Genomic DNA, 19,595 nt, shown 5'->3' on the forward strand with positions numbered 1-19,595 from the left:
GATCTCTGGCCAGGCAGGATGAAAACAGGCCTGGGGCTCAGGTCCTCATCTCTGTTCCCATAGCTCACGGCTTCTGGGCAAGAGATAGGTAGAGAAACTGAGGCACCTGGTCGTGAGGGACAAGAGGGGTGGTTTTTCACAAAGAAGGCTACTTCCAAGCCAATCCACCGTTCCATCCCTTTGTGTCTGTTCACACAGCCTGGCCATGCGGGTTTTTATAATGTCTGCTTTTCTAGCACATTATACAAACAGATCTACAAAAAGGGCTGTAAAGCGTCGCAAATGGCAAAGTAAAACGCATGAATTCTCAAGGATGGATTTTTAAATTTTCTCGATAAAACAGGGTGTGATGGAGACGTTCCTTTTCCTTTCCGCAGCCCACTGCTTTCAATCTAATTAGGCGTTTGGTCTGGAATAATTTTTTTTTTTTCCTCTCAATCTTGGAAAATGTCCCACAGCTGGGGCTGCCTGCTCTCAACTGTTTGTTTTTCTTCCTTGGAGCGGGACTTGGGAAGGTTACCCACCAAACCCCAGAGGAATAGGCAGTTTGAAGAGCTTTCAAGTCCCCAGGCACACAAACCCCAAACACACGGGCCCCAGGCTGCACTCTTTCTCCCAATGAGCCAAAAAGCTGGCCCAGGGTCCTGACCTTCCCCAAAGCAGGGCCGGCCCCAGGCCCCTCCTCCTTGACGTTTGATGGCAGAGAAGATGGGGGAAGGGAAAACGATTCCAGCCCATGGGCCCCAGGCCAGTTCCTGAAACTTCAGTTGTAAAAGCTGAGCTGGGGCTGCATCAGTGTGGCTCCCGGTCGGCCCATTTATCATCTGGCCTTGGGTGGGACTGGGCAGAGCCTGAGTAATGCTTGCCTGGGGTGCATGCTTAGACCCAGCCAGACTCGCCCCTCAGCCCCGCCCTTACCCCTCAGCCCCGCCCTTACCCCAGGGGATCAGTCCCCAGACCCAGGCGAGGCTTCATCTACCCCACCCCAGGTCTCATCTTTAGCTCCCCTTTAGAATTTTTGTTTTAAATGTGGTAAAATAGACATAAAGTAAAACTTACATCTTAACCATTTTATTTTATTTATTTATTTTTAAATTTTTTTGGCCTCACCATGCAGCTTGCAGGATCTTAGTTCCCCGACCAGGGATCAAACCCGTGCCCCCCTGCAATGGAAGCTCGGAGTCCTAACTACTGGACCGCCAGGGAAGTCCCCATCTTAGCCATTTTAAAGTGTACAGTTCAGTGGCATTAAGTACATTCACAGTGTGCAACCTTCACCCCCATCCATCTCCAGAACGCTTTTCTTCTTCTCAAACTGAAACTCTGTGCCCTTTACACACCAACTCCCCATTTCCCCTCCCCCCAGCCCCTGGCAACCACCCTTCTGCTTTCTGTCTCTGCAAATCTGACTACTCTAGGAAGCTCATATAAGTGGAATCGACAGTATTTGTCCTTTTGTGACTGGCTTATTTCATTTAACATAATTAATGTCCTCCAGGCTCATCCATGTTGTAGCATGTGACAGGACTGCTGTCATTTTTTAAGGCTGAGTAATATTCCTTTGTGTGTGTCTATATATATTCTGCTTTCTGTTTATCCATTCATCCATCAGTGGACACTTGGGTTGCTTCCACCGTTTGGCTGTTGTTAATAATGCTGCTATGAGTATGGGTGTACAAATATCTATTTGAGTCCATGTTTTCAATTCTATTGGGAGTATCCCCAGAAGTGCAAATTGCTTGCCCTTTGGACTTTTGTACTTGAAAGTTCAGCAGGACATTCTGACCACCTGGACCCTCTGTTTGCTGGGAGAGACAGAAGAGGTTGAAGGAAATTAGAGAAGAAAACCAAAAGCTAAGGAGATAATAAAGTTTCATCATCCCACAGCTCTCAGCACAGCAATGTCACTGAAATAGAAATGGGACAGGGTTGTTATTAGAAATGCAGCTTGCCAGGGCCCAGCCCATTCCTAAATTGGAATCTCCAGGCTATAACCTCAGAGTGACTTGGGTGCTTCTGATTCGCAGCAAGTTTTAGAGCCACTGCCTGCAAATTACACATTCCACCCACTGGGCTAAAGTGGGTAAAAGGGACCTCGTGAGATTCTCTGTGGTCCTGGGTACACTTGGAGTGTCAATAATGACCAGTCCATCACATCTGGTCTTCTGTTTGCCAGATTCTTGGTCATAGCACAGTGACCCCTGCCTGGGTGGGTTGTCTACAACAGTCTGTATTAGCTCAGGCTGCCATAACAAAATACCATACACCAGGTGGCTTTAACAACAGAAATTTATTTTCTCACAGTTCTGGAGACTGGAAGTCCAGGATCAAGGTGTTAGCAGGGTTGGTTTCTCCTGAGGCCTCTCTCCTTGGCTTGCAGATGGCTGCCCTCTTGCTGCCTCTTGACCAGGTCATCTCTCTGTGTTCTTCTGCCCCTGGTGTCTTCTCTTCTTATAAGGACACGAGTCATATTGGATCAAGGCCAATGGCCTCATTTGAACTTAATCACGTCTCTGAAAGCCTTACGTCCAAATACAGTTAACATTCTAAGGTACTGGGGGTTGGGATTTCAACACATGACTTTTGGGCGGGGGGGGACACGATTTAGCCCCTAACACAATCGTTTCCTCCTTTATTCAATAGATGATTATTTTAAATTCTTTCTTTTGCTAAAATATAATACCATCAGAAAATAGAATAAAAATTACTCATAATTCCACCACAAAAAATCAATTTTTTCTTTTTGGCTACTTTGGGTCTTCGTTGCTGAGCGCAGGCTTTCTCTAGTTGCGGCGAGCAGGGGCTACTCTTGGTTGCAGTGTGCCGGCTTCTTGTTGAGGTGGCTTCTCTTGTTGCAGAGCACGGGCTCTAGGTGCGCGGGCTTCAGTAGTTGTGTCACGTGGGCTCAGTAGTTGTAGTGGCTCAGAGCCACTACATGTGGCTCGTGGGCTTTAGAGCACAGGCTCAGTAGTTGCAGCGCACGGGCTTAGCTGTTCCGCGGCATGTGGGATCCTCCCGGACCAGGGCTCGAACCCGTGTCCCCTGCGTTGGCAGGCAGGTTCCCAACCACTGCGCCACCAGGGAAGCCCCCAAAATCAATTATTTTTAAGAATTCCAGTCTTGATCTGTGTGTGTGTGTGTTTGCTTAATATTAAAGCATATGCATTTCCCACATTGTTACATAATAGACCTCATAGCTGTCATCTTTAGGGCTTCATCAAAGTCTACCAAGTGGATGTATGATCATTTAATTATTCCTAAATGGTTCAGTCACTACTTTCCCCAGTTTTTCACCCCTACAAACAAGGATACAATGAATTTCTTTGTGCTATCCCATTTCCCTTCATTTGGACTGTTTCCTTAGGGTAAATTCCCAGGGGTGAGATTATTGGACAAAGGATGTGAATATTTTTATGGCTCTTGATACAGTTTGGCAAATTGCTTTCCAAAAGTATTTGATATTGTCATCAGCAATATATAAACGCACAAGTTTTCACCATAGTTTTGCCAGCATGATGTAGCACCGTCCCATTATTTTTAGAGAGATTTCATTTTGTTTTATTCTGCATTTCTCTGATAACTAATCATCTCATAAAGTTTTTCATACATTTGATTATTACTTGTAGCACCTCTTAAGCAACTGGCTCTTTAAGCCTTTTTCCTGCTTACCTATGTGAGGCCACGTCAGATATTTATCAAGTATCTACTACATGCTCCGGGAATACTAGAGGGTGACCAAGGGTGTGTAAGGCTTAGTTCTTACCTTGCAGAAGCCTGAAGTCAACAATCACATCTTATTTAGTTATTGCTGATTTCTCTGTACCCAGTCCACTGCTTTGCACATTTTGTGTGCTCGGTAAATTTTGTTGCATATGTAGTTCAACCCCAGCTAACGTGTTTCTGTTTCTTGCAGTTTGCAGAGATCTGTATTCCATTCAAAGGAATGCAGGCTCAGAATGCAAAATGAGCCTGAAACCCAGAGAGATAGCCCAAAACTGAGAATCTTCCTTGGATGAGCATGAGGTCCTGTGTTCCAGCACAGGGAAGGTGCACTTGACAGGAATTTTAAAGGGAGATTCAGGGTTTGAGGTTGGCAGAATGAGTAACTGAATAATACAGCTGCTCACCAGAAGCTATTGCCATCAGAGTCATGTTAATAGCAGTGCAGTGTGTAGAATAAGGGAGGTGACAGTACTGTCTGGGTCCACATAGTTAAGACAGGAAAAAAGGACAAACGGGAATTGCAGAGTTGTCTAAACTATGTGGAACCAATTCCCGTTTGTCCTTTTTTCCTGTCTTTTCAGTTTTTTATTTTGAAAAACATTTTAAACCTACAGAGAAGTTGGAAACATTGTATAATAAGTGTCTATATACCCTTCACCTTGGTGCCTCAATTGTTAACATTTTGCTACATTTTCTCTCTCTCCTATCCTCTCTCATTGTTATTAGTACTATTTTGTTGTTGTTGTTGAACCATTTGAAAGTAAGTTGTAAACTTCACCCCTAAATACTTTAGTATGGATTTCCAAGAACAAGGAAATTCTCTTATATCATCACTTAGAGTTTTTACATTTGGAAATTTAATGTAGGTACAATACAATCGTAAATATATAGGCCATAATTAACTTGCTTCCATAGCATTTTTTTTAACCTGCTGCAGGATCAAAGCTGTTGCTGAAACTCAGCCTCTGTTCACTGGTGCTGAATAGAAACGCCGAGACAGAGTTCTGGGTGAAGTAAAAAAGAGTAGCTTTTTTTTTTTTTAATTTATTTTATTTATTTTTGGCTGCGTTGGGTCTTCGTTGCTGTACGCAGACTTTCTCTAGTTGCAGCGAGCGGGGGCTACTCTTCATTGCGGTGTGCGGACTTCTCATTGCGATGGCTTCTCTTGTTACTGAGCACGGGCTCTAGGTGCACGGGCTTCAGTAGTTGCGGCATGCGGGCTCAGTAGTTGTGGCGCACGGGCTCAGTTGCTCCGCGGCATGTGGGATCCTCCCGGACCAGGGCTCGAACCCGTGTCCCCTGCATTGGCAGGCGATTTCTTAACCATTGCACCACCAAGAAAGCCTGAGAAGAGTAGCTTTTATTGCTTTGCCAGCAGGCACAGGGGAGCACAGCGGGCTAATGCCCTCAAGACTGTGTGACCCACCCTGGAGGGGGGTAGTGAGGAGTTTTATAGTGTTCAAGGAGCAGGGCGTGATCAGCTTGTGGACCATTCTTGGATTGGTTGGCATCAAGGTGAAGTTTCAAGCATCATCAACCCTCCGGTTTCAACCAGTCTAGGGGGTCCATGCTCCTGTGGTCAGCAGTTTTCATCTGCTGGGTTGGCTTCCTGTACAAACAACTTAGGAATGTGTGTCAGGCCTTTATCTGTATCTTTCAGGGAACTGGGAGTTCAGTGATTCTGCGATGTGGCAGATTTATAGTCTAAATTGTTACTGGTTCCCCAGCCCAGCGGCTATTCTCTGTTTCTCCATCTTCACATTTCCCAATCATTACTCTTGAGTCAGCATTTTACTTCAAAGGCAAGGACACAGGGGCTTGTACATGGTTGCAAAGCCAGGATTACGCATTCAGTTACCATGTCTCTTTAGTCATTCTTTTATCTAAAATAACTCCTAGCCATTGATGGTTTTTCATGACCACGATATTTTTGAAGAACACAGGTCTGTTGCTTGGTATAATGTCCCTCAATTTGAGTTTGTTTGTTTCCCTGTGATTAGATATCGGTTAAACATTTGTGGCAGAATTATTTCATAAATCCTGCTCAGTGAATCGCATCAGGGGCATATTATGTCATTTTGTTCCTTTACTGATGATGTTAAATGTGATCACTTGGTTGAGGTCTTCATCTACTGTAAAGGTACCTTTTATTTCCTTTCTAATTAAGAAGTGATCTGTGGGAGACTCTTTGATACTGTGTAGATATACTGTTTCCCAACAGTCTCTCACTCAGTGATTTTTATCATCCACTGATAATTATTGCCTGAATCAGTTATCACAAAGCTGGTCATAAAATGGTGTTTTTTCCCAGCCCATCTCAGTGACACTAGAGTGATGTCCTCTCGGTACCTTGATGTCGGCCATAGCGGGAGTATTTACACCTCAGAAATTGGCAAGTGCTACAAAGAGGGATTTTTGTTTTTCCCTTGGAGAACCAGTTGTTAAACATTTACTGCTAATTGCAGACAAGCTGAAACACATTCAAAGGAGAATGGTTTTGGTAGCGATGGGCCTTGAAACTTTAAGGAAAGGGGATCTGTCTTCAAATATTAAAATGACTACCTTGTGTGGATTCTTCGTCATTTAGGAGGAAATCCATGAACACCCCACCCTCTCTCCCCACTTGGTGCTCCAGCCATGCCTGAGCCCTTGAAGGAATCACAGGCACTCTACGTTCCGTCCCCACCACTGACCTTCCTGTGTGGAGCTGAGGGGTGTGGCGCGGAGGGCAGAGGCAGCGGGTCACCTTGGGAAGGGAAAGGGATACTTCTCACTCTGATCTTACAGGAAACAATGTGTTTTCTGTGTTTTGGCTGCACCGAGTGGCCTATGGGATCTTAGTTCCCTGACCAGGGATTGAACCCGGGCCCTCAGGAGTGACAGCACGGAGCCCTAACCACTGGGCCACCAGGGAATTCCCTGATCTTAGAGGAAACAATGTGCATGCAGGGCTGCGAGGTGCAGAGGACATAGAGTTCATGGCTTTCATATCCTTGGTAAAGTACGTACAGTGTTACTTCTAAGAATGAGGGATAAAGTAGGCTTGGGCGTCAAGGAGCATGAAGAAAGTTTTGAATAGCAGCTAAGGGGATTTTTTCCAGCCTACCATCCCACTCAAGGCAGTTCAACTCCAGGTGTATTCCAACAGCACAAGGGTGAGCCAAGTCAGCACAATTCTTCTTCTACAGAGTCCAAGAAGTAAAGCAAGGAAAGGAGGGGGATGCAGCTACCCGGGGTTTGTCACTGATGAGTATAAAGTAGGAAAACTCCCCAGAGGCCTGGGCATTTGAAAGCAGGTCTGAATCCGGGCACAGCAGTGATTCAGGTGTAGCCAGACGAGGGCTCACGGAGGAGGTCGAGTTACTAGGATCAATCTGCCCACTGAAGACAGTGGCAGGTCCCCTCCTGATGGGAGAGCCGACAAGCTTGGTAGCGGTTGTAGAAAAGAGGGGAATCAGTGTTTGGGTCTCTTTGGAAAGTACCCAATGATACCAGGTGCCAGGGGAAGGAGTGGGGCGGGGGGTGGTCTTCACCCTCTTCACCCCCAGGGACCCCAGAGAGTCACAAACGGGAGGAAGATGAGGGATAAATGTGTGTGCGACTGCATCTCAAGGCCTGGCTGTCACTGGCTGATGGTGGAAAAACCATTTCTTTTCACTGCCCTCAGTTCTTCCTCTAATGTAAATGGGGATTAAGTGCTGGTGAAAAGTATACAATTATGTAAAGCTCTATACAACTCTTCGATGTACCTTTATGAATATTCATGTCAACTAATCCGATAATCAATGAAGGAAGGGAAGGCACCTAGAGTAGAGGGTTACCTGAACACCAATAGTTTGAATTTGAATAGGCCTTCGAGACAGAGCTGGGGTTTTCTTCCCACACGTTTGATTTCCTCAAATGAGATAACATCTACATAAAACACAACACAGTGCCTGGCCCATAATAAGTGCTCAATTAGAGTTTACTCTTTTCTTTAGTCCTCACAATGCGCCCCCCCCCACCCCGTCCCCCCCACCCCAGATAGATGTTGTTAATTCTATTTTTAGATGAAAAGGGAGAGACTCAGAATGATGAATTCCCTTGTCCAAGAGCAGCAAGTGAAGTGGTGGGCAGGGCTTGAACCCAGGTCTTTGGACTCTAAGTTTGATATTCCTTCCTTTCTCATCTACGTGTAAGGACCCATCCAATTTTCAGAGTCTATGACATTCTCAAATCCACTTCCTTTATATAATCTGCACTTCACACCAAGATGTCAGTTTTTGAAAAATTGTACACGTGAGATACATGCAGTGTTTTGTTTTGGTTTTTAATTACAATATGTTAAAAGTCGTCATTAAATTTTTCCCTTTTGTAGAAAAGACGCTGAACCCACATAATACTACATCGTGATTGTTGATTGTCACTGGCACAATTTCATATGACTCTTTTGCAGTAGTAAATATTTTTGTAACACTAACAATATCCAATCTAATAATGCAAGATACTCTGGGGACCAGTTAATATTTCAAAGTAACTCTTACTCTTGGTGTAAATGTTTTTAGTTCGAAAAACTCTGCCTGTTTGGGTGAAAATGCTTTTGCATTATTGTTGATAATGATTCACATGGATGGATGGATGGATGGATGGATGGATGGATGGATGGATGGATGGATTGATGGGTGGATACCTTATTCTGATTTCCTGGACAACAGTGTGGTATAGTAGAAAGAGATGTGAACTGGGTTTCAAGATATATGAGTACTAGCCCTGATTCTGCCACCAATTGTTAGATGACCTGGGACATTTTCATATCACCTTTCTCAGCCTTCATTTCCTCATCTGAAATTGAGGGGTAAATGATTATTAAGGTCACTTTTAGCTCAAAGCATCCATGATCTAACTGCACCACGAGTCCGAGTTCTGAAGAACAAAGATATAAGAGGTTTGACACATTGGCTGCAAACCTCGTGTTCCAAAAGAAGAAACTCAGTAAGTGCCAAGACTCCTGGCAAGTCTGGCTCAGATTCCTCACATGTTTATTAGTGAGAATAATTTCCAACCTCCTCAGAATACTTTATGACAGACTCAAGAAATGAAGAAAGATGGATCTGAGAAAATCAGCCAATGGGGAGAGCTCACAGAACTCCAACCAAAAGCTGCATGGAAGCCCTGGGGGCCTGATATTGAGCTGTTTGAAAACAAGCACTTATGGAACAAATTGTCCAGAAAGATAGAAACACAGAAACATGCTCGCTGCCCTCCCTGATTTCAGATTATGGCCTCATGTGACTGTGGCTGGGAGGCAGACTGGAGAGATGGAGGGGGCCCCTCTAACCCAGCATCAGGAGGCTCTTGCTGGCGCCAGAGGGATGGACCGCACATGGGGTAGAGCAAAAAGTCACATACTCTGGGGTTTAAATCTGGATTTGCCATTTGCACATAGTGTTTTCTCGAACAAGCTGCTCAGTCTCTCTGAACTTCATCTGTAGAACTGGGGATATGAACATGTCCTGTATTCTTTTATGAAATGGCCAGGCATGTGTGGCCACAAGAGGAGACAGAGGCTCAGGCAAAGTGTATTGTACTCACAGGTCCCAGAGACAGGAGGCATGAAGGCCACACAGGGCCACATGGGGAAGCATCAGGGGCATCAGGAAACAGAAGACAGGAGTGAGGGGAACAGGCCACGGCCTTTCTCGGGGTTTCTGTGAGAAAGACAAGGCAGGGCAGGGTAAACAATTTAGGATTAGCTAGTATGAATAATTTTAGTGGACGTCGGGCTATAGAGGTGGTCTCTAGTTGCCTTTTACCTGGCCCTGGGATGATTAAGGCAGAGGAATATTGCCTCTTGGGGCCAGAGAGAGGAGGTATGGCTCCAGATTGGATAGTAAAGGATGCTCTCGCTGGATCCTTTGCATCTCTAAGAATTGGCTAGCTTCAGGAAGAGCTCTCTCTCCCCAGCCAAAAAAGGTTTCTTAAGAAGTCAAAACATCATAATATACAGAAAATAATTATGTATACAGGCATACCTCAGAGATCGTGTGGGTCTGGGTCCAGACTACCACAATAAAGTGAATATTGCAATAAAGCAAGTCACACGAATTGTTTGGTTTCCCAGTGTATATAAATGTTATGTTTACACTATCCTATAGTCTATTAAGTATGCAATAACATTATGTCTAAAAAAACAATGTACATACCTTAATTTAAAAATACTCCAATGCTAAAAAATGCCAACCATCATCTGAGCCTTCCCAGAGTTGTAATATTTTTTGCCGGGAGACGGAGGATTGAAATATTTCAAGAATTACGAAAAAGGGACACAGAGACACAAAATGAGCAAATGCTGCTGGGAAAATGGTGCCAATAGACTTGCTTGATGCAGGGTTTCCACAAACCTTGAATTTGTAAAAGATACAGTGTGTGCAAAGTGTAATAAAGCAAAGTATGATAAAACAAGGCATGCCTGTATGTATACTCACAGATACAATACAGAACACGTCTCATCTGTGAAACTGGACACACGAATGACGATCTCAAAGGATCACATGAGATACGATACATGACACCCAGCCCACTATCTGATACTGAGTGGACAGTCATTAATATTAGTTTTCTCTCTTCTTCTGTTCAGCTAAGTGGAAGGACCATGGGATTAGTCATCCCATCTACACCTCTGTCTACCTGTGTGGCCTGGGGCAAGAGGGTCCTTCTGTCTAGGACTCTGTTTTCATATCTGTGAAAGAGGGAGGGGGCATCCACATGGTCCCCAAGGTACCTTTAAGGCCCGATGTTGCCACTTTCTTGTCTGATTCCTGCTGAGGTTGGAAGTGCACTTTTGTGGGATGGAAGGACGGGACAAGAGGTCCCACTGCGGGGCATGGAAAAGGCAGCCTTGGAGGTTGAAACCGTGATGCCAGATTGAAAAAGAGATTGTCCACACCCTTGAGCACAGAGCCCAGCTCTGACGGCCCATGCTGGGCCATCTCTTTAGAGCCCACACAGTTAATTTCCCCAGTAACCAACCATGGGCCCAGCCTTGGTGAGCCAGGGAACAGGGACAGTGCGTATGAGGTGGTGAAGCACAAAAGCACCTATTCCAGTGCATACATTTAATTTTCACACTGATGTAAGTATCTTGCCTGTAGACCAAACCCCTATGTTTCCCCACAGCATCTAACTCTGAGGACTGCTATAAAAAAAAAAAAAAAAGATTGGGGTGGGTATCCGATATTCCACACGTGGTCAAGTGTCCAGCAATCAATAAGTGCTGAATATGAAAGTTTCCTCTCTTGTGAATTATTCATGACCCAATGAAACTGTCTCATGTCTTAATAACATTCAAACACTTATTTGTATTTTTTAAAAAATGTGAATGGTCCATTTGCTAGCACAGTGATGACATGAGATTCTAGAGAGGAGTTTATGCTCTATGATGGGTGGGTACCATGTATATAGAAGGGCCGTGCATTAAGTGAAATCCAGCAAGTTAGGTTTTAGGTTTTTTTCATTTTCTTTTGTGTTGTTGTTGTTTTACTTTCCTTTTCAAATAGAATGAAAACTGCTGGAGATAAGATCAACTCTGGGCTCTAAAAGAGCAGTACTTACACCCCGACCCCTTCTTCTTGATGGATTGCTTCATTATAGCTTAGGGGTTTTATTATATTGTATATCAAGGGGGACTCCAGCTTAAATGCCAAAGAAAGGTGCCTGGGAAAATCACTGAGCATGTACCATGGGGCAAGTCACTTTTCTCTAAATGGGACTCTCCTTTCCATGTGTGGTTTGAGAATAAGGGTCTAAATGTGTCAGGAGAGGTTTTTATTTATTTATAACTATATTCCATTAGTAAGTCTTTGAGGGCTACTTTGTAGAAATAACTGCAATAAAGGACCAACAAGCCCCATTAAAGTATAGAGAAGATTCCTCACTAGATTTTTGTTTCTAAATGAAACTGTCACATCCCAAGAGTGCATCATCACCCAAAGGCAGCAGCGATTTGAAGAGGGGCTTGGTCCTCAAATCTCCAGGCAGTCTGGCTCCGTGAGACTCAGACTGGTTGCATTCAAGGCTCTTCTGAGTTGGCCAGGATAGTACCACCTAAGGATGTGACTAAGACTTGGAAATCAGCACCCACCTTTACTCTCCACCCCGGCTTCTTCCCAGTTAATCTCTAGTAAAGGCCTTCACTTATTATGGGTTAAATTGTGTACCCCTCAAAATTGATAATTTGAAGCCTTAACCCCTAGTAGCTCAGAATGTGACTGTATTTGGAGACAGGGCTTTTAAAGAGGTGATTAAAGTCAGATGAGGTCACCACGTTGGGCCCTAAATCGGTATGATTAGTGTCCTTATAAGAAAAGGAGTTTAGGACACAGACATGCACAGAGGGAAGGCCATGAAGACACGGGATGAACACAGCCATCTACAAGCCAAGGAGAAAGGCCTCAGGAGAAATCAAACCTGCCAACACCTTGATTTTGGACTTCCAGCCTCCAGAACTATGAGACAATTAATTTCTAATTTCTGTTGTTTAAGTCATGCAGTCTGTGGTATCTTTTAAAATTAATTTATTTTATTTATTTATTTTTGGCTGTGTCGGGTCTTCATTGCTGTGCGTGGGCTTTCTCTAGTTGTGGCGAGCGGGGACTACTCTTCTTTGCAATGCGCGGGCTTCTCATTGCGGTGGCTTCTCTTGTCGTGGAGCACGGGCTCTAGGCGCGTGGGCTTCAGTAGTTGCAGCATGCAGGCTCAGTAGCTGTGGCTCACGGGCTCTAGGGCACAGGCTCAGTAGTTGTGGCACACGGGCTTAGTTGCTCTGTGGCATGTGGGATCTTCCTGGACCAGGGCTCGAACCTGTGTCCCCTGCATTGGCAGGCAGACTCTCAACCACTGTGCCACCAGGGAAGCCAGTCTGTGGTATTTTCCTATGGCAGCCCAAGCAAACTAATATACCACTTATTTGTCTTTTAAAAAATGCATAAATAAAAGAAGGAAAAGATAAAATAAAAAATAAAGACAAAAAAAAAAAGGAAAGAAACAATGATAAGAACAAGCGTATCCATGAGTAGAATGGTTTTTAGACCTGCCTCTCCCTGGATGGCCCACTGAAGCTTGGCAGGGTGATTACAGGTACAGCTTAGAATAACCACAAGAAATCATCTTATTTACAGCCCCTGATTATAATATCACACCACTTTGTTTTCATGGTGAGTGCTTTTTTTTTCCCCACAATGATGTGAAGCCAAGAGGAGTCTGATGGAGAGCCTCTGCAGTTGGCATCAGAACACCTAGCTCCCAACTCTGGCTTGCCCCTTCTTAGCTATAAGACCTCTGAAATATACTTAATTTCTCTGAGCTTTAGCTCTCCTCACTTTAAAACAGGGATAATAAATAATGCCTACTTCACAGGTCGTTCTGAGGATTAAGTAGCACAGGTACATGGAATGTCTGAGGTGCTGGTAAGAATTTGACAAGGGTGAGCTAACTAATGTTGAATCCAGGGATCGCTTTGAGAGTCTGATTGTAAATGCAATATACCACATTTGTCCCTTTTATATGTAATCCTCTTGCCTTCAGCTGAGATTTCACATCAATTAAGATAATTTTGAGTTTCGATTTTGTCATCTACAATATTACTCTTGCCAGCTTTGCATCGGCTGTTGGTTATCTACAGCAATTTGATTCAAAATGGCTTGAAGACTTAAATGTAAGACATGACACCATAAAACTCCTAGAAAAGAACGTAGGCAAAACATTCTCTGACATAAGTTGTACCAATGTTTTCTTAGGTCAGTCTCCCAAGGGAATAGAAATAAAAGCAAAAATAAACAAATGGGACCTAATCAAACTTATAAGCTTTTGCACAGCAAAGGAAACCATAAACAAAACAGAAAGACAAACCCATGGACTGGGAGAAAATATTTGCAAATGATGCAACCTACAAGGGCTTACTTTCCAAAATATACAAATAGCTCATACAACTTAATAACAAAAAAACAAACAACTTAATCAAAAAATGGGCAGAAGACCTAAACAGACATTTCTCCAAAGAAGACATACACATGGCCAATAGGCACATGAAAAGATGCTCAACATTGCTAATTATTAGAGAAATGCAAATCAAAACTGCAGTGAGGTACCATCTCACACCAGTCATAATGGCCATCATAAGAAAGTCTACAAATAACAGATGCTGGAGAGGGTGTGGAGAAAAGGGAACCCTCCCACACTGTTGGTGGGAATGTAAGTTGGTGCAGCCACTGTGGAAAACAGTCTGGTTGTTCCTCAGAAAACTAAAAATAGAACAATAGCAATTTTACTCCTGGGTACATATCTTAAAAAAACAAAACAAAAACACTAATTTGAAAAGATACATGCACCCCAATGTTCACAGCAGCACTATTTACAATAGCGAAGACATGGAAATAACCTAAATGTCCATCAACAGATGAGTGGATATAGAAGACATGGTACATATATACAATGGAATATTACTCAGCCATAAAAAAGGAATGAAATAATGCCATTTTGCAGCAACATGGATAGACCTAGAGATTTTCATATTAAGTGAAGTAAGTCAGACAGCGGAAGACAAATACTATATGCTATGACTTATCATATGGTGGAATCTAAAATAGGACACAAAGGAACTTATTTATGAAACAGAAACAGACTTACAGACATAGAGAACAGACTTATGGTTACCAAAGGGAAGAGGTGGTGGGGGAAAGATAAATTAGAAGTGTTGGATTAGCAGATATAAACTATTATATATAAAATAGATAAACAACAAGGATCTACTGTATAGCGCAGGGAACTATATTCAATATCCTGTAATATACGATAACAGAGAAGAATCTGAAAAAGACTATATAGTTTCTGAAACTATATAGAAACTAACACAACATTGTAAATCAACTATATTTCAATTTTTTAAAAAGTGGACCCCCTCCCGCCCCCCACAAAATAGCATTTTGATTCCTCCAGAATGATACCATATCATTCAACAGTACTACAGCCTTCCTATTCTTCAACCTCCAGTTCCAAGAGGCCACTGAGTCCTAACAATGTTACTTCTCTATCGTGTCTTGTATGTCCCTCTTCTCTGTCCTAACAGGCGTGGCCCTGCTCCAAGGCCCTCCTCTGTCACCAGGACCACAGCCTCCTACTGCATTTCCAAACCTCCTCCAGGTCCAGTTCTTTGCAATTCACCCTCTGCACCGCTGGCAGAGATTACACTCGTTGCATTCAGCTTCTTCAGATAATCTTAATATTGGGTTTGGGTTTTCTTTTCCCAAAGAACATTTGGAAACACATTAGAAGAGTTTTAAAACAGGTTCCTTTTGTGTGTACTTTTCTCCCTAAGTAAATGATAAATTTCTTGATAGGAAAGCTTACATTTTAGACTTCTGTGTATTTACTGCTGCCCAAACCCTTATAGTGAGTTGGTACCTCACAGACATGTATTGAATGACTTAATGCATGAATGAACAAATGAATGTCCCCAATTCAAACTTATTTGTGAGCTCTTAGGACAACAGGGAATCAGGATGTGAACTGGGAATCTGAAAAAAGGGAGATGGGAAGAGAGCTGGCCTCTTTATGCTTAGGGAAGAAGGGATGTTTCTTGTCTTAGCCTGGAATTTCTTTGGAAATCAGAGCCAGAGACACGGGCTTGGTAGTTTATTGTGAAAAGTGATCCTGGGAAGCAGGAGTTGGGGACCGGAGGGGTCAGGAAGGAGGGAAAACAATTACAAGGATGTGTTCTTGAGCCGGTCTCTGCTGTGGCTGCTAGAGCTTAGTCCTTCCAGGACCTTCCAAGGGGCTATGTAGTAAAAGCTGCAGACTTGTCTGTCCGTGGAGAGTGTTTATCCACCAGCTGCTTCCTGTATAGGTCGGGGTTACCCTGAGTGGCAAGGCCATGCATGGATGAGGTCCAGATGGTTCCCATGATTCTGAGAAGTCACAGAAGCCCTGGGGGCAGACAGCTAGAGATCGGAGGTGCGGATGAAGTGCGGTGTTGCCGGGTTACACCCACCTGAAGTTGGTCATTGTAGCCCTGGCCAGAGTAAAAGGTGGGCTGAGAGAGAGCGAGGCTGGGCCCAAGGGCTGCCCCCGTCTCCTCCGCTGGTCCAGGCATTTTTTTTTTTTTTTTTTTTGGTGCACTGCATGGCCTGCGGGATCGAACCTGCGCCCCCTGCAGTAGAAGCTTAACCACTGGACCACCAGGGAAGTCCTCCAAGCTCTTCTAAGAAGACATGAGGGCACTTCTGTGCCTCCTACCACTCTCCATTTTCAATCATTCACTTATTCATCCGATAGCTATTTACTGACCAGCTACCAGGTTGCAAGATTCTGCAGTAGGCACTGTGTTAGTCTAAATAGCAAGTCCCTAATTCCATTTGCGAATTCACAAAGAATTGGTCTCTTTCCTATTAGACGTATGCACCCCATCAAAATGCTGGGTTTCCTGGCATTGCTGGTAATAATTTCAGATCCTTTCGCCTCCGAAATGGGAATCCTGGGGCTAGGTTCTGCAAGAGGAGCCTTCTGAGTTATAATTTGTCTTGGATCCCATTTCCACAGCAATCAACAGTGAGTTATCAGAGACTCCATCTGCTTGGACCACCAAAGGGAATGCTTATGCCAGGAGCGCAGAATATCCAGCCACACCTCTGAGGAAAGTAATCAGCATGTTGGTGGGGTCTTTCTTCCTCTGAGGTTGTACCAGGCCATCCTAATGTGGATATCCACGGCTGTCTGCTGGCTTCCCGTCAGCCTGTGCTCCATGCACCCTCCAGCTACCAGTCTGTGCTCATCCATGGGCCAGAGTCAGGGTCTCTGTGTAAAGGATGGGTATCTGGGCTGCAGCCAACCCACCGTTCCAGGGGGCAGGCAGTCTGCATCCTTCATGCCTGTTTGTTGGATCCTGCCTGTAAGACCGAGAACTGGCCACCTGTGCTTGCTTACTTAGGGAGCCCTACCAGCCTCTGAACTGACAAAGGCCACTGCAGGTAGGCGCTCAGGAGGACACACCTATGTGGCCAAAGCCTGTGGCCCCGGGAGCCACTGGTTGATGAGTCTTCAGATGGACCGGGCATCAGAAAGCTCAGACCACCTGTGCAAAGACGGAGCGTCTGTCTGGCTTCCTTCTCAAAGGGCCTCCTGATGCTCTGAGCTGCGGCTGCAAGCTCCCAGCCCCCTCCTGTGTGAGTGCAGGGGCTGGTGAGGCCACAGACAAAGGAGAAGCCAGTCTCCAGACTATAAATGTTTATCCTGGACATCCTTCTGAGCTAGGAACGAGGGCATGTGGTTCTTAAAAACAAATAAGGAAATAAGCTCACCCCAAATGTACCAATCTGCTGCCCTCCTCTTTGGGTCCTTATGAGTGTCCCCTAATACCCTCCCTCCCCAATCTGCTTCATTTCCCCTGCCTCAGTCCTTCACTTACAAAACATGCATTCCAAGATAAAATTATGCAAAATTTCAAGAGAGTGACCGCAGAGCAGTAAGCCCCAAGCACGGGGCCCTTCTGCACGTGGCGCCGTGTGTCACTGCACTTGGTCGCACACCACGAGGCTGGCCCTGGTTTCCTCCTACCTCTTGGAAACAGGGGGGCCCTAGTGAAAATGTGCATCACTTTAAGTGCTGAAGGTCTACTGAGAACCTCTTCGTTATGCAATTCTGAATGAATATTATGCTCCACTTTTAAATTAATTTTCTATTAAAGTCACATGTCTCCAGATCTCAGGAAATCCAACCCTGTGTTGCAGACCTCCTGAAAGAAAGCCCCTGTCTTTTTCTTGGTGCTTAAATTGAGGTGCTTACCTTGCAGTTTCATTTCAGCCCCATCCTTTCCCATCTCTGCCCTTAATGTGATGCTCTATGAATTCTGGTACCCGCCTTCCTTCTGTTAGCCTAAATGAAGTCAAGGCAGGACCGCTGCATGGGGCAGTGAAAGAGCCAGGAAGGTCCACCTCCTACTCACAGATGGCCTTGAGTTACTTACTTCATCGCTTGAGTTTCCATTTTTCATCTGTGAAATGGTAATACCGTCTGCCCGTAGGCTTGGGAGGACCACAGGAGAATTGTAAGGCCCTTGGCAGTGTTCTAGCATCTACCTGCCCAAGGGCCTCCATCAAACTTGGATGCTATTTCTTCGTGCCACCCCCCTCCCCAAGCCTCTAACAAGTCCCTCCTGCTTCTTGGGCCGGTGCAGGGCCTCTGCCCAGGTGGTCTGGAAAGAAAGGGAGGCAGATGCCTTCTGCTGTTTTGTGTAAGGGGGTTGGGGGGTAAGGGGGGGCCAGCAGGGCCTTCAGAGACCGAGCAGCCTGAGCTTCCTTTCATGCTCTGCCACCTTCTCGCGCTTCCTCATCTGGACACAGGCAGAATTCCTACTTCACAATTGTGCTGGGAAGAGGAAAGGAAGCCACTTCTAGCAAGAAACTAGAACCGAGTCTGGTATACAGTAGGTGCTTAATAAATGTCATCTCCTGCCCTGCTTCCCCATGTAGACTTTGGAGTTCAGTATGGGACTGACCTTCCCTGCAGCAGGTGTGGAGGACAGAAGACTGGATTGAGGGACAGATGACCCCATCACATCCTTATTTCATGCTTCTGGCATCTCTTGCCTTCTCTGAGCCTCTTTTTTTCACCCTTCGATGAGATTAGGAATACCTGCCCTTCCTACCTCCCGAGATAAGTTATAGTGAAAATTAAGGGAGGTAATGGATGTGAAATTTTATACAGAGATACAGGGTTATTAACACCAATGCCCAAGGTTTAGGTGACCAAACCTCAAACAGAACACTTAGCTTTCTTCCTCCCAACTCATACATACTTCCCCTTCCTTGCTGGCACTGTGGGTGTGCCTGATGTTTTGGGGGAAGACAGCCTCTCTGGTCAGTGACATCTGGAGCACCGTGACTTAACCAGCATGTGATCATTTTTTAATGAACATAGAAGACAGTTATGGAACAGGGAGACATCTCAGGGCTGGGGTGTGGGTAGGAAGGCTGCAGGAGACGTGTCTGTGCGAACCACCTAGCCCAGGGCATGGCCTGAGACAGACATTAATACATTAATCATATATTATTATAAAGTGTATATTAACACATTCATTAGTATTCAGCAATTAATACCGAATCAGAATCCCAATTAGAATCCATGATTCCTGCGAAGCAGCCTGACTCCCACTTGGGTTTAATGATGGGGAACTCATTACCTTCAAGGTTTATTCCATATTTGTGTGTCTCTGTTAAAAAGTTTGTTCTGTGCCTTCCACCGTTTCGGCAGTATCGCAAGGGGAACTCTGGACCCAAACTGCCTGAGCCCAAAGTCAGTCTCCTCCGTCAACCAGTGTGTGACCTTGTGAGTTACTCAACCTCTGTGTGCCTCAGTTTCCTCGTTTGGAATATAAGGGTCATAACAACGCTTATCTCATAGGCTTGTTATGGAATTAAGCGTATTAATACGGGAAGCACTTAGAACAGTGCCTGGCATATAGGACTCAGGAAATGCCAGTTATTATTGTTACTCTATAATTTATTTTCTCCTTGTGAAAGTATGAAAGTTGAAGCATGGTTAAAGCACATTAAACGTAAATACAGCAGGCAGAGAGATAAATGAACTGTTTGCATAAACATGAATTAAGAGAGTCACACTCAAGGAAGAATTGTTCCCTGTTGAGGACAGCGAACATCTGGAAGGAATTAAATGGCGGATGAGAGGGGGTGGGGGTAGTGTGAGCTAAGAACACGCTGTGACTGTTGGAAGGAGATAATTCACTTCTGGGGTAGGTAAGTGATCCCCAAAGGGGGAGGCTGCTCTGGGCTTCTACGGCATGATTGGATGCCTGAAGAGTATTAACCCCTCAAAATAATTTTGTT

At 44.7% G+C, this 19,595-nt stretch overlaps 1 protein-coding gene and 1 non-coding gene across 2 annotated transcripts in view; one reads left to right on the top strand and one right to left on the bottom strand.

Moving 5' to 3' along the window:
- Nucleotides 1–19,595, top strand: part of SCARA5 (scavenger receptor class A member 5) — a 117,329-nt gene that overhangs the window by 43,574 nt on the left and 54,160 nt on the right. The window lies entirely within an intron of this gene.
- Nucleotides 6,565–6,637, bottom strand: TRNAD-GUC (transfer RNA aspartic acid (anticodon GUC)). Its single transcript has one exon. It is a non-coding gene; the product is annotated as a tRNA-Asp (tRNA).

The sequence above is a fragment of the Balaenoptera ricei genome, chromosome 6 (assembly GCF_028023285.1).
Source record: "Balaenoptera ricei isolate mBalRic1 chromosome 6, mBalRic1.hap2, whole genome shotgun sequence".
In the NCBI taxonomy this organism is placed as follows: Eukaryota; Metazoa; Chordata; class Mammalia; order Artiodactyla; family Balaenopteridae; genus Balaenoptera; species Balaenoptera ricei.